The 23,468-nt window shown below is 45.6% G+C and overlaps 1 protein-coding gene and 1 long non-coding RNA gene across 4 annotated transcripts in view; one reads left to right on the top strand and one right to left on the bottom strand.

Annotated features, from left to right (window-relative positions):
- The window catches only part of ARHGEF7 (Rho guanine nucleotide exchange factor 7), a 126,702-nt gene that overhangs the window by 2,470 nt on the left and 100,764 nt on the right, over positions 1 to 23,468 (top strand). The gene's annotated exons all lie outside the window — the stretch shown is intronic.
- Positions 1,820 to 21,177, bottom strand: LOC144287692 (uncharacterized). The gene is made up of 3 exons (XR_013355438.1): positions 11,593 to 21,177; positions 9,224 to 9,342; positions 1,820 to 2,076 (listed from the first exon to the last, which is right to left on the bottom strand). It is a non-coding gene; the product is annotated as an uncharacterized LOC144287692 (long non-coding RNA).

Genomic DNA, 23,468 nt, shown 5'->3' with positions numbered 1-23,468 from the left:
TTTGTCTTCGGGGATCCCCTTGATGCAGTCGGCTTTCCTAGGTTTGGGGCAGGGGCGGGGCATGGACTTGACACAAGCAGTTCAGGCGAGACCCTTTCCATTCTTGCTGACGACAAGTTCTCTGCTGAAGGGGAGACAACGTGGGGATTGCACGGTTTCCCCATCTTCGTGTATGAGGCTCAGGTGCTTTGATTTTGTCTGGGAACGACCAGAACGTGACCTGCTCACAGTTTAATCCCCCATCCCTCCTGTTGGGAGCACACAGAGGCCCCAGAATCCAGGGAGCCTGCAACCCTGAGCTCGTGAATTCACACTTTAAACATTCTCTAGACTGTTTCATCAGGAGGGTGAAATCAAGATGTCGAAGTTTCAGAGGGCTGACCTCCAGTGATAGACACCCTAAAGTGATGGACGCCATGACATGCTGCTGTAGTTTTGTTCATGGACTTGCTTGGTTCAGCACGAGAAGCTCATGGAGCCTCGTTCTTTGTCCTTAGGTCCAGGGGGACAGAGCACACGCCGCTGGGTAAATGCTCCCCGGAGACACTCCCTCCATCCACATTTGTGGATCACAGTTGAAAGTCTTGCTACCCTTCTGGTCTTGCTCCATGTGTATGTGAGCATTTAGGTTGGGTTAAGCTGTCAGGCTGAGTGTCTGTCCTGGGGCCGTGATGGAGCCCCAGCCCGGCGGCTGCACCACAGACCTGGTCTCTCTCAGTTCTGGAGGTGCAGGTCTGGAATTGGGATACAGGCAGGGCTTTGGTCCCTTGGAAGGCATCAGGGAAGGGGGTCTAGCACTCACCCAGAGTCCCCACTGCGTTCCCTGCGGCCTCTGCTGTATCCAAACCTCCCCTTTTATAAGGACACTGTCATTGGGTTAGGGCCATCTGCCCCCAGTGTGACCTTAACAGGTGACATCTGCAGTGACATTGTTTCCAAATAAGGTCACATCCTGGGCTTCCAGGGTCAGGGCTTGAACATACAGATTCTGGGGGATACTGTCCAACCCATAATAGGTCATGTAATAAATTTGGACCCAGTCAACTTAGTAAGTCTGTACCGGCTTCAAGGGTGCCCAGATGCTCTAGGAGATGAAAGGACTAACAGGTTCTTTGGGGATTTGGTACAGGGGAAGTAGGAAAACTGGTAGGATGAGGCAGCAGGAAATCCAAAGTCAGAAAGTCAGCTCTTCGTGCAGAGGAGCAGGAACTAAGAAGTTTTGGGCAACCTGCTTTTGAGCAGCCCAGCATCTGACGATTTTTCTGATGTGGATTATAAGAATGTGGTTTGTATTTCCTCCGACTGTCATCTGGCAGCCCTAGGTGGTGATCTGCAGGCTTGCAGAAAATCAGTGCATTAGGACAGAACGTGGGAGGAAGCATGGCTTTCTCCTGATTGATTTGTGGCCTGCATTCTGATCAGTGCTAGGTCTTTTGGAGCTGGTTCAGGGAGAGAAGTGAAGTCAGTGGCCGCTGGACAGCAGTTCTGAGTGCCCACTGCAGGAAGTTTGCCTTTTCCTGGATCCTTTTCCCTGCAGGTGAGGCCAGCGATGGCAGTGTGGCGTGCTGGCATGGGTCTTGCTCCGAAGGCCCACTCCCTGTCACTGTTGGTAAATCCTTGTGGGTCACCTGGTAAAGCACTCAGAAAAGTTACAGAACGCGTCATGTCCTGTGTTCCTAAGGAGTCTTCTTTAAACTTTACAAACGGAATGATGGGTTATATCCCATTCCTTCATATCCCATTCCTTTTAATGAGACGAAGCTTCCACAAGAGTTAGAATGTAATAATAAACATCTGCTTTCAAAGCACGAGGTTTTTTTTTTTTTTTAATATTTTATTTATTTATTTAGGATAGTCACAGAGAGAGAGAGAGAGAGGCAGAGACACAGGCAGAGGGAGAAGCAGGCTCCACGCACCGGGAGCCTGATGTGGGATTCGATCCCGGGTCTCCAGGATCGCGCCCTGGGCCAAAGGCAGGCGCCAAACCGCTGCGCCACCCAGGGATCCCCAAAGCACGAGGTTTTAAAGTCTTGTCTCAGCCTCTCAGCAGGGCGATTCTTGCCTTGGGCTTTAGGCCTGGGGAAGAAGGAAACAAACTGCCTTTGCTGGCTCAAAGTAAAGCAGACAAACCTACATTCAGAGTGGGGGACGTAGAAAGGGATCTCCCGAGAGCCACCCGAGCACCAGTGCAGGGTTTATGCTGGCCTCACCCATGGGTACTCAGAGAGGGCTGACTTGGATTTGGGGAGCACTAGGGGAGCAAGATCACCTCCTGTCCCGGGGCAGCTGCTTCCCAGTCCCTGGGAGAGTCCTGCTGGTGCCGTCCCAGGACCCTGTTCTATTAATAGAAATATGCCCGCTGAGGCCTCCTGGCCTCCTTCCCCTGAGCACTGCCCACCTCTGGATACGTCTCTCTTAAAGGGGTAGGGCAAACCCGGAGCTGCCGGCAGTGTGCTGAGCTGCTTCTCTGTGGCGCTGCATGTCGCCTCCATCTCCCGGGTGAGAACACTGATGCTTGGCAGTCTGCCATGCCCACGTTGCTCAGTCGGCTCTCCGGGGCCAAAGAGTCCACCCCGGGTATGCTGAACACATAGATGTGTGCGTGTGTTTCTGTATGTATGATATGTATGGTATGTATACTAGCATACACATAGTAGGAACCCAATAAATACATATTTTTACACAATCTATTTAAACATCCCCATCTCCTTGGCCTTTGGAGTACAGCAGACACAGCACTATCCCACAAAAACGGCTGAGAACTACCAGCCTGGTTCAGAAAACTTTTAAAATCCAGAGCTAAAGTAAGAAATATAAAAATAGCAGGAAATGAATTTTCCTAACCTAACTGGGAAGAAATGATGGAAGAAAAGGTCAGAATTCAGACCCAGGGGACCCAGGGCCAGCCCTCCCCCACCCTCCGTCTGCACACGGTGGTGTTCCAGGCCCTTTCCATGCATGAAGCCCTATAAAGTGAAACCCGAGCCTACCAGCGAGGCCCTCCGGCCCCTCTGAGCCAGCAGCTGTGTGCATTTGGCAGCTGCACTGGACCTGGCGCGCAAGAGAGGGTCCTGGAAGTCAAATTCAGTGGTCCCACCAGCCCACACAATGGTGGTCTGTCTGGGTGGGAAGGAAGGGGCCGCCAGCCCCCTAAGGTTGTTAGAATCTGCCCAGTAGTGAGAATAAGAAACTATTCCTGGATTTGAGTGGCCCTGAGGTTCAAATCCTGGCTTAGAGTTTTCCTGGCCACCGCAGGGAAAGTTTTCAGTGTCAATTCATAAAATACTAACACCTACTGTGTACTGAGGACCTACTCTGTACCCAATGCTTCACCAAACCCCTCATATGTATTTACCCCCTTAAATGACCCTATTGCCCCAAGAGCCCATCCCCTCCAGGCAGGTATCATTAATCTCATTTTTAGGTGGAAATTAAGACTCCGAGAAATTAGAGAAGTTGCCCAAGGTCACATAGCAAATGGATGACTCTCGAACACACGTGGGAACCACCCTGTTACAGGGGCTCTGGAAGGGCCCAGTGGGTCTTGGAGACAACCAACCCTCCTAGCCGCTGGCACAGCCCATGGCAGAGTTGACTGCCCAGAGGTACACCACGCCTTTGCCACCTCCTACCGACAATGACAAACACGCAGGCGATTCCAATCCAGAAGACTAGAGACGGCCCTCTGGAGACAGCATTAGCCACAGACACATGTATATCCGTACAAGTACAGCATGTTGCCTTCCATCTTAGTACAGATGGACACCAGTAAACCCAGAGTCAGGAAGGCCCTGAAGTCCCCCTGAGGACTATGAGATGCCACAGGGAGAGCTTCCCAGACTCCTTGTGGGGATCCTCCATGAGAGATGAGTGAGAAGGGGCAGAGGGTCAGGAGTCATGCAGAAGTGAGGGAGAAAGGCCATCACGGGCCACAGTGTTTACGAATAACTGAGGACAAGACCATTTTAAAGAAGGTATTGCTCACAAAAAATCATACTGCCACAACAAGACTTCGTGGCAGGAAACTGCAAATCCAAAGCAGACTTGGAACAGCAGAGTCCCATTTTCAGCTGAAGCAATTTAATATGAACTGGAAGAAGCCTAAATTGCTATATTTTGTTTGGTTCTGGATTACAAACACCTTGTTTGGAGATGATATTGAATATTATTGACTGGTTTCTAAAAAGCTGCTCCAAGTGTCATAAAAATTAAAGTTCTGTACAAAATAACACCTTCATTCTCCAGCCTGTACCTGTTATCTACTGCCACGGTGAGGCTGCATAACAAACAGCCATGAAACCTCAGCAGCGGGCAGAAGAAAGCATCTGTTTTTGTCCATGGGGCTACAGGTGAGCTAGGCAGTCCTTCGGGTCATGACTGATCTTGCCCATGCAGCATGGTCAGCTCTGCCCATCTCAGCTGGGCTCTCTCCAGTGGAGTCTAGGAGGCTTCTGCAAGGACCAAGGAGGCCAAGCTTGCTGCCGCATGCTCTCCAGTCCCATAGCACCTGGGGCCTGGGCTTGTCCACAGAATGGAGGCAGGTGTGAGACAGCACAGAAACACTCCAAGCCTCTTGAAGCCTCAGCCAGGTACTAGCACCTGCCATTGGCCAAAGCAAGTCAGGGCCAGCTTTGGACTCAAATAGTAAAAAAAAAACAGGCTCTATCTTTGGATGGAAAGAGCTAGCATGTCACTCTCCACAGGGCATGGCAACAGGGAAGAGTAAAGAACTAGGGCCACTTCTGTACTCTACCATGACCCTTCCCTAACTTGCTCTGTGCCCGTGGAGGCTGACCTCTGTGGAGGCTGATCTCTATGCATCATTGCCCCAGAGCTCTCCCCTAGCACACTCCTAACACCCCATTCGCGTACATGACAATGTGAGTGACCCTCCCTAGACTGTGCAGTCACAACTTACACAACCATATGCACCTGACTTCAATTAATTCATCTATAAAATGAAGAGTTTGGGCCAGATTCCTTCACACAGAGAATTCACAAATGCTTTACACTTAAGACCCATGGCTTCTCTTATGTTTATGAGGGACTTTTTAGTATCCATATGCAATTAGCAAATTCATTCAGAAGTCTTTTGTTAGGAACACTGATTTTCTGAAAAATCGAAAAGATTTTCATGCCGAAAGATTATGACTCTGTCACGTTACAGTGGTTTTGTTGGAGAATTAGAAGTTTCAGAGGAGCCTCCCCTGGACGAATCATCTCTGCTGGTAGCACTCTCGGACACCATCAGGATGCCTAGAATCTGATTCCAGGCCTTTATTTCTGGAGTAAACTCATTGTAATATTTTCTGTGGGGCTGAAGAGATTGCCTCATTCAGGCAATCGTAAACATTGGTGCTGGTAACAGATTTCTTCTCATGGAAACATGACATTTTCTGGTCACAGTTTTCCTGTTTGTTAATGCATTTTTGCTTCTTTTGAAAACACACTCTATAAATAGGATGTGGTCAAATTCTGGACAGGCTTGTGGTGAAGGCTAAGCTTCCAGAAAGTACCACAGAAGCCATATTTTTAAGTGACAAGAGACTGGAATGGAGTGTCTTCCACACTTGGTCAACTGGTGACAAATAGAGGAGGATCTAAGTTCATCTATCCCACCTTGGACTAAGGGCATTCATTTACTGAGTTTGAGTCCGAGTAACTACCATGGCAGCAATCCACAGTTGATTCTTCAAATAATAACAGTAACTGTATTTTATTGCATGTGAGTCTTAAGCAGCTGTTTATGAATTGTTAAAATAATATTCTGGGAGTGAGCTACTCACCTTACACAAAAATGCTTTTGTTGTTTTTAATGGAATGTCTGTCTACTTTAAGAAGTTAGAAAAATATGGGCAAATTAAACTCTAAGTAAGTAGTAGATGAAAGCAAATAATAAAGGACATAATGGGAATCAGCAAAATAACAGATTTACTAGAGAAAATCAACAAAACCAAAATCTGGTTATTTGAGGAATTCAATAAAATTGATAAACTTCTTAGACTGATCAGTGAAAAAAGAGAGGACACAAATGGCCAATATGAGGAATCCCTACGGATTCTCTAGATGCTAAAAAGATAACAATGGGATAGTATGAACATTGTTATTATGCCAGTCACTTCTGCAGCATAGACAAGATGTACAGTTTCCATGGAAGACATGTTCAAGAGGAAATGAATGACCTTACTAACCCCACATCTATGAAAAAATTTACAGTAGTTATAAAGCTTCTCATAGAGAAGATTCCAGGCCACATGGCCTCACTGGTGAATTTTACCAAACAATTAAGGACTTATATCCAGGATACATAAGGAATTCTCAACACTCAATAATGAGGAAGCAGAGAACCTAATTTAAAAAATGGACAAATGGGGCAGCCCGGGTGGCTCAGTGGTTTAGCGCCGCCTTCGGCCCAGGGCATGATCCTGGAGTCACAGGATCGAGTCCCACGTCAGGTTCCCTGCATGGAGCCTGCTTCTCCCTCTGCCTGTGTCTCTGCCTCTCTCTCTCCTCTCTGTGTATTCTCATGAATAAATAAATAAAATCTTTAAAATAAATGAAAAAAGGACAAATGGCTTGAGCGGACACGTCACCAAAGAAGGTACACAAGTGACAAGCATGGGAAAGATGCTAGGCGGCACTAGTTATGAGGGAAGTGCAAACTGAAACTGAAGTGCATGCTACTCCTGCACACCTGCTAGAATAGTTAGAATGGTCCTACCACGTGTTGATGAGGACCTTGGGGAATCTGGAGCCCCCTTCCACTGCTGGTGGGAGTGGAAAACTGTGCAACCACTCTGGAAAGCGGCTTGTCGGTTCCTTGAACTATTAAGAATCTACCAAGTGGCTTAGCCATTCCCTTCTTTCCTTTTAAAGATTTTATTCATTTATTTGTTTGAGAAAGAGAGAGGAAGTGAGCGTGAGTTGGGGGCAGGTGGCAGAGGGAGAGAAAAACCTCAGGCCAACTCCCCGCTGATCCCAGAGCCCCACATGACCCTGAGATCATGACCTGAGCCGAAATCAAGAGTTGGATGCTTAACCCACTGAGCCACCCAGGTGCCCCTTAGGCACTCCATTTCTAAGTATTTACTCAAAGAAACGGAAATATGCCCTTACCAAGTCTTGTGCACAAATGTTCATAGCAACTTTGTTTTTTTAAAATTTATTTTCTACAGGTTTATTTTTGATAACTACAAACTGGATACAACCCAAATGTTTTTTGCTGGTGAATGGATGAAGAGTGGTCTATCCGTACTATCCAGTACTATGCAATAAAAGTGAATACTCTTAAGAGGGATGAGAATTATGTTGAGTAAAGAAGTTAGGCAAAACAGTACACATTGTATGACTCTGTACATAAAATTCTAGAAAATGCAGCATGGTCTACAGTGATAGGAGGTACATTAGTGCTTAGGAAGCACAAGGAGACTTTGGGGATGAAGGAGCATTCGTCCTGATTCTGGGGATGGTTTCACAATGGTGCACGTGTCATAATTTGTCAAATTGTACCCTTCAAATATGAGCATAGGACGTCTGTTATATCTCACTCTTATATGGCAGTATTCACCCTGTGTGTAATTAAGGTTTTGTTGTGTGTGTAGTGGAGCTTTAGTTCATTCTTTTGGCAGTCCCCTACTTTTGAACCTGATTGTGAATTCAGAAAACATGTATAGAATTTTTACATATAAAGGTAAATAGTGTACTTCCAGAGGGCTCATTTGTTGCTGTATTTGTTTTCTCATCAAATCTGCGTTGGGTATCTACTGCATGGTTTATTATGCTGGGCTCTGGAGATTCAGTGATTAGTAGTATAGATTTGCAGACCATCTAGTGGGGAAAGTAACATTAAAGAAGTCGTGTGAATTTGTTTTATAAATTGAGATACATGCTCTGGGGGTAAGGAACAGGTTTTAGCAGAGGATCCTGGTTTATACTTGGCAGGTAGGTCAGGTGATGTCTTGGGAAGACTCTTCTCTGGAAGTGGTACTTGAGCTGAGTGCTGATGGATGAGTGGGCTGGAATTAAGGGGAGGAATTGGGAAAGGCCTGGGTGGCCACAGTGCTGGCCAAGGCAGAGACAAGCACTGACCAGGCAGCACAGGGTCTTAAAGGTTTTGACATTTTCCAGTCATAAAGGGAAGAATGACATGGTTACAGATTTGAAAACAATACTGCAGGCACGGTGGGGAAACAGACTGGATGTGGCCTGTGGTGGAGGGAGAGGTGGATATGAAGCTCTTACTCTTGCCTGATTGAGCTGTTGGGAACTGAGTTCCAGGTGGGGTTCAGGAGACCCAGGGCAGGCACAGCAGCTCTGAGCCCCACTGCCTCCAGGGTGCTGGTTACACACAGGGTAGATGGGGTGTTTCAGAGGTGAGAGGGACCTGAGGTAAGGGTGAGGAGTTGGAGCTCCAAAAGGAGAATGGGCTGGAATATAAATTTGGGAGTCATGAGGGAGAGAGAAAGAGAAAGAGAGAGAGATAGAGAGAGAGAGAGAGAGAGATGAATTGGAGTGTGGGGCAGTGGTGAGCTTCCTAGCACCAGCCTTGGGGAGTTGGACAGGGACAGCTGGGCAGCACTGCAAAGGAGGAACCTGGCAGCAGGTGGTGAGGTCAGGAGGGAGCCTGGTGACCGGAAGCCAGGGGAAGAGCACAGCCAGTATGCAGCAGGGGTGAGAGAGCATGCCTCAGAGGACCAGAAGGATCTGGCGGTGTGCAGGGAGGATGGGGCATGGTCCTTCCTTGTTCCCTGGCAGTAGGCACACACAGACTCTGCTGGGCAAGCCGGCTGAGTGTACACCTTGTCGATGGCCGCTGAGCCAGGGTGCCTGTGTGGAGTGGTGAGGGCGAGGGTGGCTCTGGACAGAGGGGAGCAGGGGATGTTGGAGGCAGAGCTGAGTCAGTGAGGCTGGATTCAGTGAGGGCGCCCTGGGTGCGTGGATGCACAGCAGTGGTTCAGGGCTGAGTGGGATGTTATGGTGCTCATCAACCCTCTTCAGAGTCTGGCAAGTGTAAGTTGACCTTAGCAAGGGGAAGCTGACCTTGAGCTGGCTTTGCCTAAAAAAGGATTCTAGAAAACTGTTCTTTCCCATGGTTTCAGGGTAATACAACTGCCACATTTCCCCCTTCAATTCCTACATATTTTACCGGGTGTTCGTGTAAGTCCAGTGAGTGAGTAGAAGCTGAAGAGCTGTCACTCTGAGCAATGCTGAGGCTTCCTCTTACCTTAAATGTATTAACGTCTGGTCTGTAATCCACCCCCTCCATCCATTTCACAAGGAACTGCTGGAAGCCACCTGTTCTCTGCCACGTCTGTGTTGCAGCTGACCTTTGAAAGTCCAGATCTGATGAGTTAAGGCATTTTAGGGATGTCAGTATGTCATTTTTGAGAACATTCATGTGCAAGTTGAGGACTGTCTGTATTATAAGGTTATAAAGTTATGAATATACATGTCTCTTGGGCTTTGCTTTCTTTTTTTTATAATAAATTTATTTTTTATTGGCGTTCAATTTGCCAACATACAGAATAACACCCAGTGCTCATCCCGCCAAGTGCCCCCTCAGTGCCTGTCACCCATTCACCCCCACCCCCTGCCCTCCTCCCCTTCCACCACCCCTAGTTTGTTTCCCAGAGTTAGGAGTCTTTATGTTCTGTCTCCCTTTCTGATATTTCCCACACACTTCTTCTCCCTTCCCTTATATTCCCTTTCACTATTATTTATATTTTTGCTTTCTCTTATTTGGAAACCACTCACAATTTGTTACAAGTCATAATAAAATGCAGGGAAAAAGATACAAGTAAGTAAATGCTATGCAGAGGGAATATTGTTCCTAAATAACCATAATAAATATAAGCAATGTCTAGATTTTGGGCACTAATTTCCCAATGCAAAGCAATAAAACACCCACTTTTCAGGTCTGTCTCCATGTGTGGGAGAAGCAAGCCCACTGGTTATTTTTTTTCTCCTTGATCCTTTAATTTTGAGAGGCTGTTGGGGGAGTGTTCCTGGGAGCAGGGCTGGGGGTGTTGAGGCAAGGGGTGTGGCATACACACACACAGGCTCCCTCATTGAGGAGCTTCTGGGCTGAGAGTTCCTGGATCGGACTGGTTTTCTTCTCTTACAGCTGGAGGTAGCACAGCTGCCCAACACCGATTCTTGTCCATCATGTACAAAATGTTAGTGAGCATGTGTATTTCAGGTTGTCTCCAAGTAATGGTGGGCTTCCCATCATTTGTGCCTTTGGTTTAGGTGGCTGTGTGGGTCTTCTGTTTGAGGGTCATCAGACTCAGTGGATGGCTTGTGAAGATGGATTGCTGGGCTTCACCCCAGAGTTCTGATTTCGTAGGTCTGGGTGGGTGATGAGAATTTGCACTTCTGATGGGTTCTCAGGTTATTCTGATGCTGCTGGTCCAGGAGACCACATATGAGAACTACTGACAGCCTTCTGAGCTCATCAGCCCAGCAACACCATAATCTGGATCAGCCAGATTGCATGCATGGCCCTTTAAGAAGACAGGAGGCCAAGTGTGATTACCTGGGGGCTTCCACAGGTGAGCACTGCACTCGCCTACCTTGGCCACCCCCTCATGCTTGGTGCTTTTAAGTTCAGGACAGAACAGATCCCATGCTGCTTTCCTATGGGCTTTTGAAATGTGGAGGTAGAGAGGTTGGAAAGATATCCTGCCTTGGGTTGGAAAGGGCAGTTGGAATTTACCTCAAAAATGGGACTCATCACCTGTTTCTGTGCATCTAGAAAATTCTTGTGTAAAGCAGAAGAGAAACAGTCTCTCTGAAGAGAGTGAGCTCAGGAGGTCTATATGAGTTCTGATGAATGCCTTACTTAAATTGAGGCGCTTAGGGAGACATCCTTGAAATATTTGCATTAGGGTTGGGAGGAGCTGTGGCTGAACAGGATGCCAAGTCATTAAAAACTATGGAGAGAGATGGAGACACTTCAGGCAGGGTTTCTCTGTAACACAGGCTTTTAAGGGAAAAGTAAGTCCCCGTGTTGTTGGGCTGTGGGGTTAGAGAATGGCCTCTGGGAGGAGTCTGGGATGCTAGAACAAAACATGGCTGTGCAGAACCGTTCTTTAGTGAGGGTTCAGCTGAGCTGTGACTTGTGATGCTGCTTCTAAGGGGTGCTGGGTCTGTGGTCTTTTAGCTGGGGACCCTTTGTTCTTTGAAGGTCTGGAGGAGTCTGTGCGGCTCACACTGGCCTTAAACCAACACCAAGAAGACCTGCCTCAATTTCATTCCAATTATGCTTTTCAGGTAAGTAGCCAATGAATCATTTGGTTACTGAATATGGAGAAAATGGTGACAATTTCTGACAACCTCCCCCACCCCAAGTCTGGCCACAGGGAGCTCCTTTCCCATGAGCCACGGCTGAGGTGGCCTTTAGTGACCGTTTCTCCTTCCAGGAAGTGATGTTAGAATCACTGACAAATGTTTTCAAGTAGCCATCCTAAAAAGGCCTCAAACAGCAATGACAAATTCTCTTGAAACAAATTAAAACATAGGAAATTTCAGCAAAGAAATAGGACTTCTAAAAAAGAAATAAGTGGAAGTTACAGAAATAAAAACTAGACTCACTGGACAGGCAGAGGAGATGCCAGAGGGCAGAAGCAGTGAATAGCAGGCCCCCTTGCTGGAGTTTGCTGAGCCTGAACTGCGGAAACTGCCTGAAGGGACACAAGAGGGCCACTCTCTCAGCGTGTCACAGACACAGGAGGCTGCGCCACACAGGCAGCAAGATAGTCACAGCTGCAGGTGGGCGGCTGCCGGCGTTCATGCCTGTCCCTCCCCTCTGTCTACTGCGTGAGCCTCTGTCCCTTCCTCCCTGAAATGTCGGAATCACACGAGGTCTTTGGTGGCTTTTTTTGGCTCCTTTGTGATACTTAGGAAACTAATATAAGGCAACCCTATTAAACATATGGGTCTTGTGGATGGCTGCTTGAAGTGCTGGGTGATGGGAGCCTGCAGAGGCCTGAGAAAGCATGCCAGCTGGTTAGGGGGAACCCAACATGTAGCCAGCGATTTTCCTTAGTGATAGAGATGAAAGCTGAAACCTGAGTGCTGGCTCTCAGCAGTTCCCGGCAGCTCCTGGCTACCTGATGTCCTGATACACACAGGAGAAAATGGAGCCCAGGATGCTGAATGTGGGCAGCCCTGGATGGAGGGGGCTGGCAGCTGTCCCTAGGCTGAGCTGGCATTTGCAGGATGCACCTGTCGATCTTGACAGAAAGGGTTAAGGTTAAGACTTACAGTAAAACCCAAGATTGTCTTTCATTTCTCTGTATCGCTTTGGCTGTAGTGATTATACTTCCAAGTGTTTTTTATTTTTATTTTATTTTTAAAAAATATTTTATTTATGTATTCATAAGAGACACAGGCAGAGGGAGAAGCAGGCTCCATGCAGGGAGCCCAACGTGGGACTCGATCCTGGGACTCCGGGATCACAGCCTGGGTCAAAGGCAGACATTCAAATGATGAGCCACCCCTGTGTCCCATCAAGTGTTTTTTTTTTTTTTAGAATAGTACCTGTCTCAGATATTTGATTCTCATACTTGATAGTGATACTACTTTTATATTTTAGGTGCTCTGTCAGCATTGTTCAACTTCACTTTTACTGAACAAATAATACACTGATTGCTTGTATCTACCAGGTGTTGACATTTTTCCCGGACAGACTGAATACTTTGCATCTGCAGCCTCTTTCCTAATGCAGGACACAAGTAGATTACATAGCATGTTAGACCATGTAAGTGCTCTGGAGAGAAGGAACAGGAAGAGGAGGAATGGGAATGCCAGCAGCTAGGCAATGTTGCCATTTTATATCTGATAGTTAGGGCAGACGTTACTGAGAAGTGGCATTTAAATAAAGACTCCATGAATCTTTTTTTTTTTAATTTTTATTTATTTATGATAGTCACAGAGAGAGAGAGAGAGGCAGAGACACAGGCAGAGGGAGAAGCAGGCTCCATGCACCGGGAGCCTGATGTGGGATTCGATCCCGGGACTCCAGGATCGCGCCCTGGGCCAAAGGCAGGCACCAAACTGCTGCGCCACCCAGGGATCCCCAGACTCCATGAATCTGAGCAAAGGAATGACGTGAATGTCTGGGAGATGGGATTTCAGGCAAGGGGAATAGCCTGTGCAAAGGCCCTGAGGTAAGAGCCTTCCTGGCAAGTTCTGGACACAGCAGAGATCATTGTGAAATAGAGGAGAGTAGCTGGCTGATGAGTTCAAGGAGGGAACAAGAGAGCAGATTGTGCAGGGCTTGCTTAGCCATCACAGGGACTCTGACTTCAAAAAAATTAAGAAGCTTTATTTTCTAGAGCAGTTTAGGTTTCCAGAAAACTGGGCAGAAAGTACAGAGAATTCCCACCTACCCCCTCTTTCCCCTATTAACATTGTCATTAGCGCAGTATACTTGTCACCATTGAACCGATACTGATACATTATTAACTAAAGTCCACAGTATATATTAGGGTTCGCTTTGTTGTGTACCCTATGGGTTTGGACAAATGTATAATGACATGTATCCACCATTACAGTGTCATACAGAGTGGTTCCACTGCCCTGAAAATCTTCCGTGCTTGTCTGTTCATTCTGCCAGCCCCTGGCAACCACTGATCTTACTGTCTCCATAGTTGTGCCTTTTCCAGAATGCCATATAGTTGAAATCATACAGGATGTAGCCTCTTCAGATCGGCTGCTGTCCCTTAGAAATATGCATTTAAGTTTCCTCCATGTCTTCTTATGGCTTAACAGATCATTTCTTTTTTATCTCTGGTTTCCCACTGTCTGGATGCACCTCAGTTTATTTACACATTCACTACTGCAGGTCATCTTGATTACATCCAGGTTTTGGCAAATAAAGCTGCTGTAGACATTTGTGTTCAGGTTTTTGCAAGGATGTGTTTTCAGCTCTTGGGTTGAAGCACCAAAGGAGCAAGATTGCTGGATCGTATGGTATGAATATGTTAAGTTTGGTAAGAAACCACCAAATTGTTGGCGCCATTTTGCATCCCCACCAGGATTGAATGAGAGTTCTTGTTGTGCCACATCCTCACCAGCAAATGGTGTTGGATTCTGGCCATTTTAATAGGTGTGTAGTGGTTTCTCCTTGTTTTAATTTTCAGTTCTCTGATGATATATGATATGGAGCATGTTTTCATATGCTTACTTGCCATCTATATATCTTCTTTGGCAAGGAGTCTGTTCAGGTCTTTTGCCCATTTTTAAGTTGGGCTGTTTGTTTTATTATTGTTGAGTTTTAGGAATGCTTTGTATATTTCGGGTACAAGTCCTTGATTGTATATGTCTTATGTAAATACTTTCTCTTAGTCTATGGCTTGTCTTCCATTCTTCTCTAGGACTTTGGTTTTACTGAGGAAACTGGGAACTTTTGGGGTTTTGAGCAGAGGAGTCATGTGACAGGCAAATTATAAATATGCAGGGAGATATTCCAGTTATAGTAATACAGAAGAAATAGAATTCCTGAGTATACATTGGCAGCCCTATATCTTTAACTAACGAAGGTCAGTTTTTCTAAGTGAGTTTTTGAAAATGTATTTCCTATCTATAGACACAACTCATTCACAGCTGCTGCCCATATACCGATACTTAAATGTTTCAGAAGAAAACTTAATGATCTGTTTATCATGTTTTTATTATTCGCAGTTAACAGGAAATTCTGAACTGGCTGCAGAGTTCTGAGAGCATTCCAGGTGTGGGTTCTCTTTCCCCAGGCGTTTCCCACTAGGGAGGGTCTCAACTGCTATTTATAGAGAGACGCTCACCAGCACAGGTCCTCAGCTGTCTTCTATCCCTTTAGTCAGATTGCTTCCTCTGATGAAGGCTCCGTTTAGCTTCCCAGGCTCCAAAATCATCTGGTTTTCTCCACATGCCTCTAACCTCCCACACGCTATCACGTCGATTAAAATAGAGCACATTCTCAGGTGGTCACTGTCCAGTGTTCTGACTCTGAAGCTTTAACTTGCCTTGGGTGCAGCTTCTCAAGCAGTTTGAAAATGGAAGATTCCTTAGCTGGGAGAGAAGGGCACAAGGCAGTGAACTGCTCTGTAGCTCCTACCATGGTGCTTGGGTTTTGCTGCGCAGATAGGGGCATTCAGAAGCTCCTTCAGAAGCTAGGATGAGTAGCCAAGGTAAAACAAATGGGGAACAGCAGGGAAAAACTTAAAAGTCCTCTGAGACATCTGAGAATACGGATTTATACAGTGGAATGCCATTGGTGGCTGCAGGGATGGGAGAGGATATTCTAGGTTGAGGTGTCTTGGTCCAAGGTAGGGTGTTGGGGTGAGGCAAGGAGCAAACGTGTAAGACCAAGCTGCCCATTCGGAGAGCAGAATGCATGGCTTCTCTCTCGGTGGGGGTGGTGGTGGTGGTGGGAACACAGATGGGATTCCTCCTGTCCTGGCAGGTTTTCAGCCCTACTTGCTGCACTGATACCACAAGCATATACAGCAAGTACCCACTTTGGGTTTATTTAGCACATTTCCACCAGGGACCACAGACCTTCTCCATAGGCTTTTCCATGAGGAAACAGTCCCCACTGAGGGACAACAATAAAAGGTATCACCACTATAGCCAACCATTCTGAAATGTGTTCAATAAGAGGGGAAATGGATTCCAAGGGTCAGAAACAACATAGAAATGAAGCTTAAGAAAAAAGCAAGCAGTGGTTCAGGTTTGCAAAATGCTGTGCCACCATTCATGGGTTGTTTTCAGTAGTTCACAGGCATGGGGAATGAGAAAAAAAGATAATTCTATATGAACCACTGAAAACTGTAGATAAGAAAAATTTCTGACAAGGCCCAGTTTGAGTTTTTTAATGAATTTGTTCCTGTTTTCCTGCATTAAGATCCTTCAAAGGCATACCAAATGGCATCTGCTTACACAATGTAATGAGACATGCAATTAACAATGGCCCGTCCACGCACCCCAGCTTCTCTGGGGTCCAAATCACAGCCAGGGAGAGCATGTGCTCTTTGGCAGATTGCTCTTACCTGACAACTAATGCACACCTGCCTATCTTGATCTAACATCACAGAGGGAAGAAAATACAACTTCAGTGGAGAAATTTATTCTAGGTTATCTGATTGTTTTATGTTCATATTTTTTAAAATCCATTTTTGGCATTGGCATGAAGTTTGGATGGTTTCCACCATCTCTGAGGTCTAAAAATGTGCTTCTGGAGTTTGTGGGAAGAAAGCCTCTGGGGACACATGAGTTAATTTAAGCCGTACAGTCTTGCTGGTCCTCTCCTTGACATGCCACATGTCTTGGATATATGAATTTAGTTTGGGAACTGGAGGTTTTGCACATTCATATTTGGCTTTGCCTTTTATTTTGGCTGGTTCCACACTAGTGGAATACATTTTATTTTTTCCCAAATGATTGTAGCATCTGTACAAGAATTGGGCTTTGGGATATGTTGAAGGAGGAGAGCAAAAGAAGAATATACTTTATTAAAGGCTTATTTTTTTTTTTTTCAGTAAGCTACTTCTAATCCTAGGCTATACCTTTTGGGGAGATAATTTACTTATCTGGCATTTAGCAACGGATTCCTTAACTTCTCCTGGATGCTTCATTTGTTTTCTAGTGGGTTTGGAGGAAGATGCCTTTTAGACTGCCAAGTGAGCGCTCTCGACCTATATTTTCACTCCATTGAACATCATTCACAGTAGAATGAGTGCAGAGTGCTGTTGAAGAGCATAATCCCTGATCAGGAGGCAGCTGCAGTCTAACTATAATAAAACAGAGGTTATATTAAAACAGGTAATTAGAAATCAGAGGAATTACGAAGTGCTCATTAAGGTGACCTTAGGATTTTAACCATAGCATTGTACCTCCACATGGGTGTGAGGGAGGTTCTACAAGGACCCCAGCCCACTGGCAGCTGGGCTCTCTGAGGACTGTTTTGTAAGGGGGAAGGCATCTTGGCCTGAGGAGAACACTAGATTGGGGTGTTCTTCTTCCTCTTCTTTTAAAACATGTGTCTATTAATAATACTTACATGAGGTATAAAATTCACAGGGCACAAACAAGTATAAAGTGGAAAGCAAGTTTCCCTTCTTCCCTTGCCCACCAGGCCCTTGTTCCTTTTGCTAAAGGCAACCTCTGTTAAAAGTATCTGGCATGAGCTTCTAGAGAAATTTCATGCATTTCTAAGCACCTATGCAAATTTCTTCCTTTTTTTTTTTTTACACTGAAGGTAGCATGTTATGCATATGTTTCCCGTGTTCCTTTCCCCACTTAGTTATACTTAGTTATACTAACTAGGAGTCATAATAGATCAGTCATTAAAAGCTGCTGCCTTTTTAAAGGCTCTGGTGGGTGGTGCTCTGTTTGTGGAGGTACAGTGCTGTAATTGACTTAATCCTCTCTCTGAGTTATTTCCCATCTGTTTCTGTGACACTCTGTTCTATTTTTAACTGTACCACCAGGAAGTTCATTAGGTTAGGGTCCCAGCAGCAAACAGATAGCACACTAAGCAGAGGTGGTTCAAGAGTTTAATGAAGAAGGTATTGACAAAGTGTGGGCAGGGGTAAGGACAGCCAGTAAGACACGTGGAGGCACTTCCAGAAGCCATGACTTCCCCTAAGCCTGAAGGGAACAGTGGGGGGAGTGGGTTACTGGAGCTGGTGGGAGGTCCTGACAGGAGCTGTGGTCTGCAGTCAAGACACACAGCCAGTGGTATGTTGGTAAAGGTTTAACAGTGGGTTCCCTGTGGTGAGGAGCCCTGATTTGTAGTGTCTGCCGATTTCTGTGGTGTAAATACTTGCACCACGGATGATGCCAGCTACCAATGAGGTGTTTCTGAATATAGAGCTAGGGTAGGGAGCATGTGTGGTCAGTTCTTGGAAGCAGTTCCAGCACATCACTGTGGCAGCTGCCACCGGATTCCTGCTAGGGCTTCCAATTGGCTGAACCCCCTAGGAGTGGGAGTAGGGGAGCCTAGTTGCTGTAGCCCTCAGAGGTCTGCCTCCTGGTGCAGGCTGGTGAAGTATGCAGGTTGCATACATTTGGGGAGGTTATTTCTCCATAGTCCCTGTTTCCTCTTCTAGGTTCTCTGACCCTTTCTATGTTAACATCGTCTCCATGAGTTTAGTAACCTAAGCAGGTAGTATGCTGACTGTTTAATCAGAGACATTTTAGGCTCCTGCACTCAGGGAGCTTGAGTCTAACAGGGGAGATAAGATGTGCACAAGTAAGTCTGGCTACAGGGTGGGGGTTGCATACAGAATCACGGATGTTCAGAGGAAGTGATTCTCTGTAGCTGTGATGATGAGGCTGTTGATGGCAGAAACCTTTGTTCCTGTGGTTGGGAATTTGATTTCCCAATGGGGGAAAAACAGGGAACATTTCTTCATTAATTATTCAGTTGACTTCTGCCACTAAGTAGGATCCTGGTACCATCAGCATCTTCTGTGAATGTCAGAAGTCCACATCCTTGGGTTCCACCGCAGACCTACTGATTAGACTCTGGCAGGGCATAGTAATGTAACTCTGGGTGTTCTGGTGCACGTCTGTGTTTGAGAAACACCGAGTTACAGCACCCGTGTTCCAAATGTGGCTGAAAATCAGTCAGATGAGGGGATTTCAGAGTCCCAACTTCTGAACTGTACTCAAACTACTCAATCAGAATCTCTGGGAATGGCAATCCTGGGCAGTTAGGTGTTTCCCAGAGTATACTCTAGGAGTTTTCTGTATCCTGGATCTTAATCTTTGCAGTGCGCTGGACCTGTTTGAATTAGTTGCCTTGCTAGAAGTGCCTGTTCTTTCTCATGAAGTTTTGTAAACTCAGACTCTCTAAGCACTTGTGGTGAAGGCAGCTAGTTGCCTCAGCTGGCATGTTGCTTGGACCAAGAATGGCCAGCTGACAGGACACTGCATGTTCCCATGTTCCTAGCATGCAGTGAGTAGTAGAGAGGAGTTGAGAAGGGGTAAACTGGACAGCTGTGGAGGTCTCTGAAGTATGACCATAACATTGCTGTGATGTAGTTTATTGCAAAGTCTCAGAACTCCTGACACATCCTTTATCAAATATTGAATACAAAAGTTGTCATCTCAAAGGAAAGTCACTATACCTTTTAAAGGAGTTCATGCCCAGTTGCACAGCTTGTACACTGTCTATCTTTTGACTGATTAGAGCTCTTGATGGAAAAGCCTGGAGTTAATTACTGTGAGAAATTTGGACAGTATTTCTACAGAGTGAATTGGGCTATTGTTGGTCATTGGAAGGTGGCCACTGGAGAGAGGAACTGTTGTCTCTGGGTTGTGGAGGCATTAGTGATTATATGTAAAGCTGCTGTTTTTTGATGGAGGGGGAGGGAGAGAAACTCCAGCAGGCTCCACACCCAGTGCAAAGCCTGATGTGGGGCTCAGTCTACAACCCTGAGATCATGACCTGAGCCAAAAATAAGAGTTGGAAGCCTAACTGAACCACCCAGGCACCTGGTGCACATTCTCATACACAGCTTTTTGTGGATGTGTTTTCATCTCTCTAAGGTAAATACCTAGGGGTGGAATTGCTGGGGCTTCGGTTGTTTAACTTCTTGAGAAATTGCCAATTTTCCAAGAATATGCCTTCACACTCCCACCAGTCAGGTATTGGGCGCCAATGGCCTTCCATCCTTGCCAACACTTGATAGTGTCTGTCTTCTATCTATTCTGGTGGGTATGTAGTATTACCTGTGGTTTTAATCTGAATTTACCTGATGACTTGTTCATGTGCTCACTATCACTCATATAGCTTCTTTACTGAGGTGTGCAGGAGGACTGGGGAATATCTTCTTTTGCATCATTTCTGATTTAGTTCTTCCCCTGCAGTCTAACCCATGACCTCAGCTGTCCTTGGTTACTCACAGTCCTTGAAAACACCACTGGCTTCTCAAATGTCACACCTTTGAAAATGCAGTTACATTTGCCTCTACTGTTTCAGTTCTAACTCAGATGTCCCTGTTTTTTTTTTTTTTTTTAAGATTTTATTTATTTATTCATGACACACACACACACACAGAAGCAGAGACACAGAGGGAGAAGCAGGCCCCATGCATTAGTCTGATGTGGGACTCAATTCCGGGACTCCAGGATCACGTCCTGGGTTGAAGGCAGGCGCTAAATCACTGAGCCACCCAGGGATCCCTTCAGATGTTCTTTTTGTTGGTTAAACCTCTGGCCCTCCCCTATGTCCACAGTATTTATGCTTCTTTTCTCTGTGCTTCTATGGTCCACTTGCCATATGTTGTGTGAGATTCTTCCCTGCCTCACTGAGGGCAGGGGCCTTGTTTCTCTTCTTTGCAGTTACAGTGCTTATCAAGTGATCTGGCATGAAGCCTAGGTCTAGTATTGTTGAATTAATTTATTATCCTCCCAACAACTCTGAGAGAAAGGCTAAGCTTTAAACTGGGGATAAGTGTGTAGATCCAGAGGGGTTGAGTGACTTGTCCAAGGTCAGCATGTATGTTACAGGGTTAGGTGGTTCTTACTATAGAGTTTTGACTCTTTTACATTACAGTCTTCCATACAAGTATGTTGTTTGAGGTACAGCATTCTTAGAATGAACTAGTTCCATGCACCCATGTGCATGCATGTGGAGACTTTTAAAGGAGTTCATGTCCAGTTGCAGCTTGTACATGTGCTCACCTGTAACTGACCTATCTTGAGAATGTGCCTGAGATCAGGGAAGTCAACAAGCTCATGGAGCTGTCCCAACACCCCCTTCTCCTGCTTCATGTAAAAAGGCAGATCGTTCACTCACTTATCTCCAAGGCACACTGCTGCAAGATGGAAGACCTCCTGGCTGCGTAAGTAACAGAGACCTATGGTGTTGAGAAGTGAATGGCTCTAATGTCTGGAATTCTGCAGCCCAGGGGCTGCTTCTTGCTTGCTTTCATAGAGACTGCAGGAGACTCTAATCAGGCTGTTAACTGATGCTTTCAAAATTTTACTTATGATCAATTATACCTGGACTTAGGCTGTATAATTCAGAAGGCATAAAATGACAAAACTCCTTCCATTTCTTATTTTTAGGAATGAGGTTTCTCAGTGTTTACATAAAAAAACCCCAAGACAAGAATAGAATTAATGCTGGACTATGTTTCTTTCTAGCAATAAGTGATAGTTGTCCATGAGTAAATAAGCTAATTAAAAAAACAAACAGGGATCCCTGGGTGGCGCAGCGGTTTAGCGCCTGCCTTTGGCCCAGGGCGCGATCCTGGAGACCCGGGATCGAATCCCACGTCGGGCTCCCGGTGCATGGAGCCTGCTTCTCCCTCTGCCTGTGTCTCTGACTCTCTCTCTCTCTCTGTGTGACTATCATAAATAAATAAAAAATAAAATAAAATTAAAAAAACAAACAAACAAACAAACCTCTCTATATCTCACTAAGATACACATTTCCAGATAAGGTTTTACATTTTACATTTGGTAATTTTCCTTAAAAGCTTTAAAGAATTGTTCCCATCCTTTGTGTACTCTTAATAGTGTGTTACTTTATTTTTTTAGTGTGTTACTTTAGAAGAAAACTTGTTAACAATTAGATCTTTATAACTTAATAATCTTCTTTTTTTTGTTTTTTGTTTTTAATTTTTATTTATTTATGATAGTCATCACAGAGAGAGAGAGAGAGAGAGAGGCAGAGACACAGGCAGAGGGAGAAGCAGGCTCCATGTACCGGGAGCCCGACGTGGGATTCGATCCCGGGTCTCCAGGATAGCGCCCGGGCCAAAGGCAGGCGCCAAACCGCTGCGCCACCCAGGGATCCCTATAACTTAATAATCTTAAAGATAGAGCTGACTTTTGCTATTTGTGACAGTGTGTGCTACAAAGTCACTGTGAACACTGAACTAGAAACTACTGAAGCAGTGTTCCTAGAGGAAGTGCAGGATTGGTTCCAATAGACACGTGATCTTGTATTAGATGTGTTTCTGTTTGAAGACAGCTTATTTATTATGTGTTCTTCATGAATAATTAATTCTTCCTAAGGAAACACTACCTCAGTTACGGCACAGTTGCGCACACACACAGCAGCACATACTATATGTTGCATAGGAAAGAAAGCATTATGTAAAGATGAAATACTTGGAATCCTGTGAACACATTAACTAAACCTTACTTGTGGTGGAGCTTACTTTGTGATGGGGCAAAGGGCAGTGTGGTTAAACCTGTGACCTTGGCCTGTCCAAGGTTTGGAAAACCAAAGGACAGTAGGTGACTTGGTGACTTACTTGGCAGAAGAGGAAGGCATCAGCAAGGGTGGCATGTGAGATCCAGTGGTTCTACCTCAGGATTTTGGCTTTCACAAATTGGTGATGGTGTCAGCAACGTTCCCTCCCACACTGGCTTGAAAAATTCCTTCAGCCTTGTCTGCTTGGCTTTTTGCCTCAAATTTTTAAGTGTTTCAGCATAAGGGACAAATGCAGTGGAGGTCAAGCGCTTAAATGTGAGGCTGCGTTCTGGCACAGGGTCACACTCTTCCATGTCATTGAAAAAAATATTTTTAAATTTTTAAAAAAGATTTTATTTATTCCTGAGACACACACACACACACACACACACACACACACACACACACAGGCAGAGGGAGAAACAGGCTGCATGCAGGGAGCCTGATGTGGGACTCGATCCCTGGTCTCCAGGATCATGCCCCGGGCCAAAGGCAGGCTCTAAACCGCTGAGCCACCCAGGGAATCCCTGAAAATTTTTTCAAGGGCAGAATTCCATTCTGATATTTTGGCTGCTGTGAGAGGGACAATTCTTGGAGTCTTAGGCTGACTTTCATCGCCATCATCATCATCACTGACTCCAGTGCCATGCTTTGCCATCTCGTCCAGGTCTTTTTTGGTGGGTTCTACTGCCATTTCTGCCAAAATTTCCTCCACATCTCCTTCCCTCATGTCTCTGAAGCCTTCTCCACTTATTTGCTGTGCAATATGCATTATGTTTTTGACACTGTTCTTAATATTTTCTGTAACACCTTAAAAAATTTTCACGCAGTTTGGCCAAACATTTCCAGCAGTTATTAATGGTGGTCTGCTTGATGCTGTCCCAGGCTGTGTTGATATAATCTATGACATTGCATATACTGATGGATTTCCAGTAGCCCATCATGGTAGTTTCCTCATTGGTGTCAAGAGCCTCAAAAGCCTTGCTGTAAAGCTCCCTGGTATAATATGCATTGAAAGCTTTTATTATGCCCTGACTGAGGGGTTGGATGAGAGAGGCAGTGTTTGGGGGCATGAAGAGAACTTCTGTGTCAGGGTGGGCATTTTCAAGTTCTTCATGGCAATGAACTGGGGCATTATCCAAAATTAATAAAATCCTGAAGGCAAGGTTTTTGCTATGGAGATAGCGTTCAGCTTCTGGGATAGAGCAGTTGTGGAACCAATCCCAGAATATTTCGGAGGCCATCCGTGCTTTTTTGTTCCATCTCCTGTGGA

The sequence above is a fragment of the Canis aureus genome, chromosome 17, assembly GCF_053574225.1.
Source record: "Canis aureus isolate CA01 chromosome 17, VMU_Caureus_v.1.0, whole genome shotgun sequence".
Lineage (NCBI taxonomy): Eukaryota > Metazoa > Chordata > Mammalia > Carnivora > Canidae > Canis > Canis aureus.
This window is presented reverse-complemented; position numbering and strand designations above follow the sequence as displayed.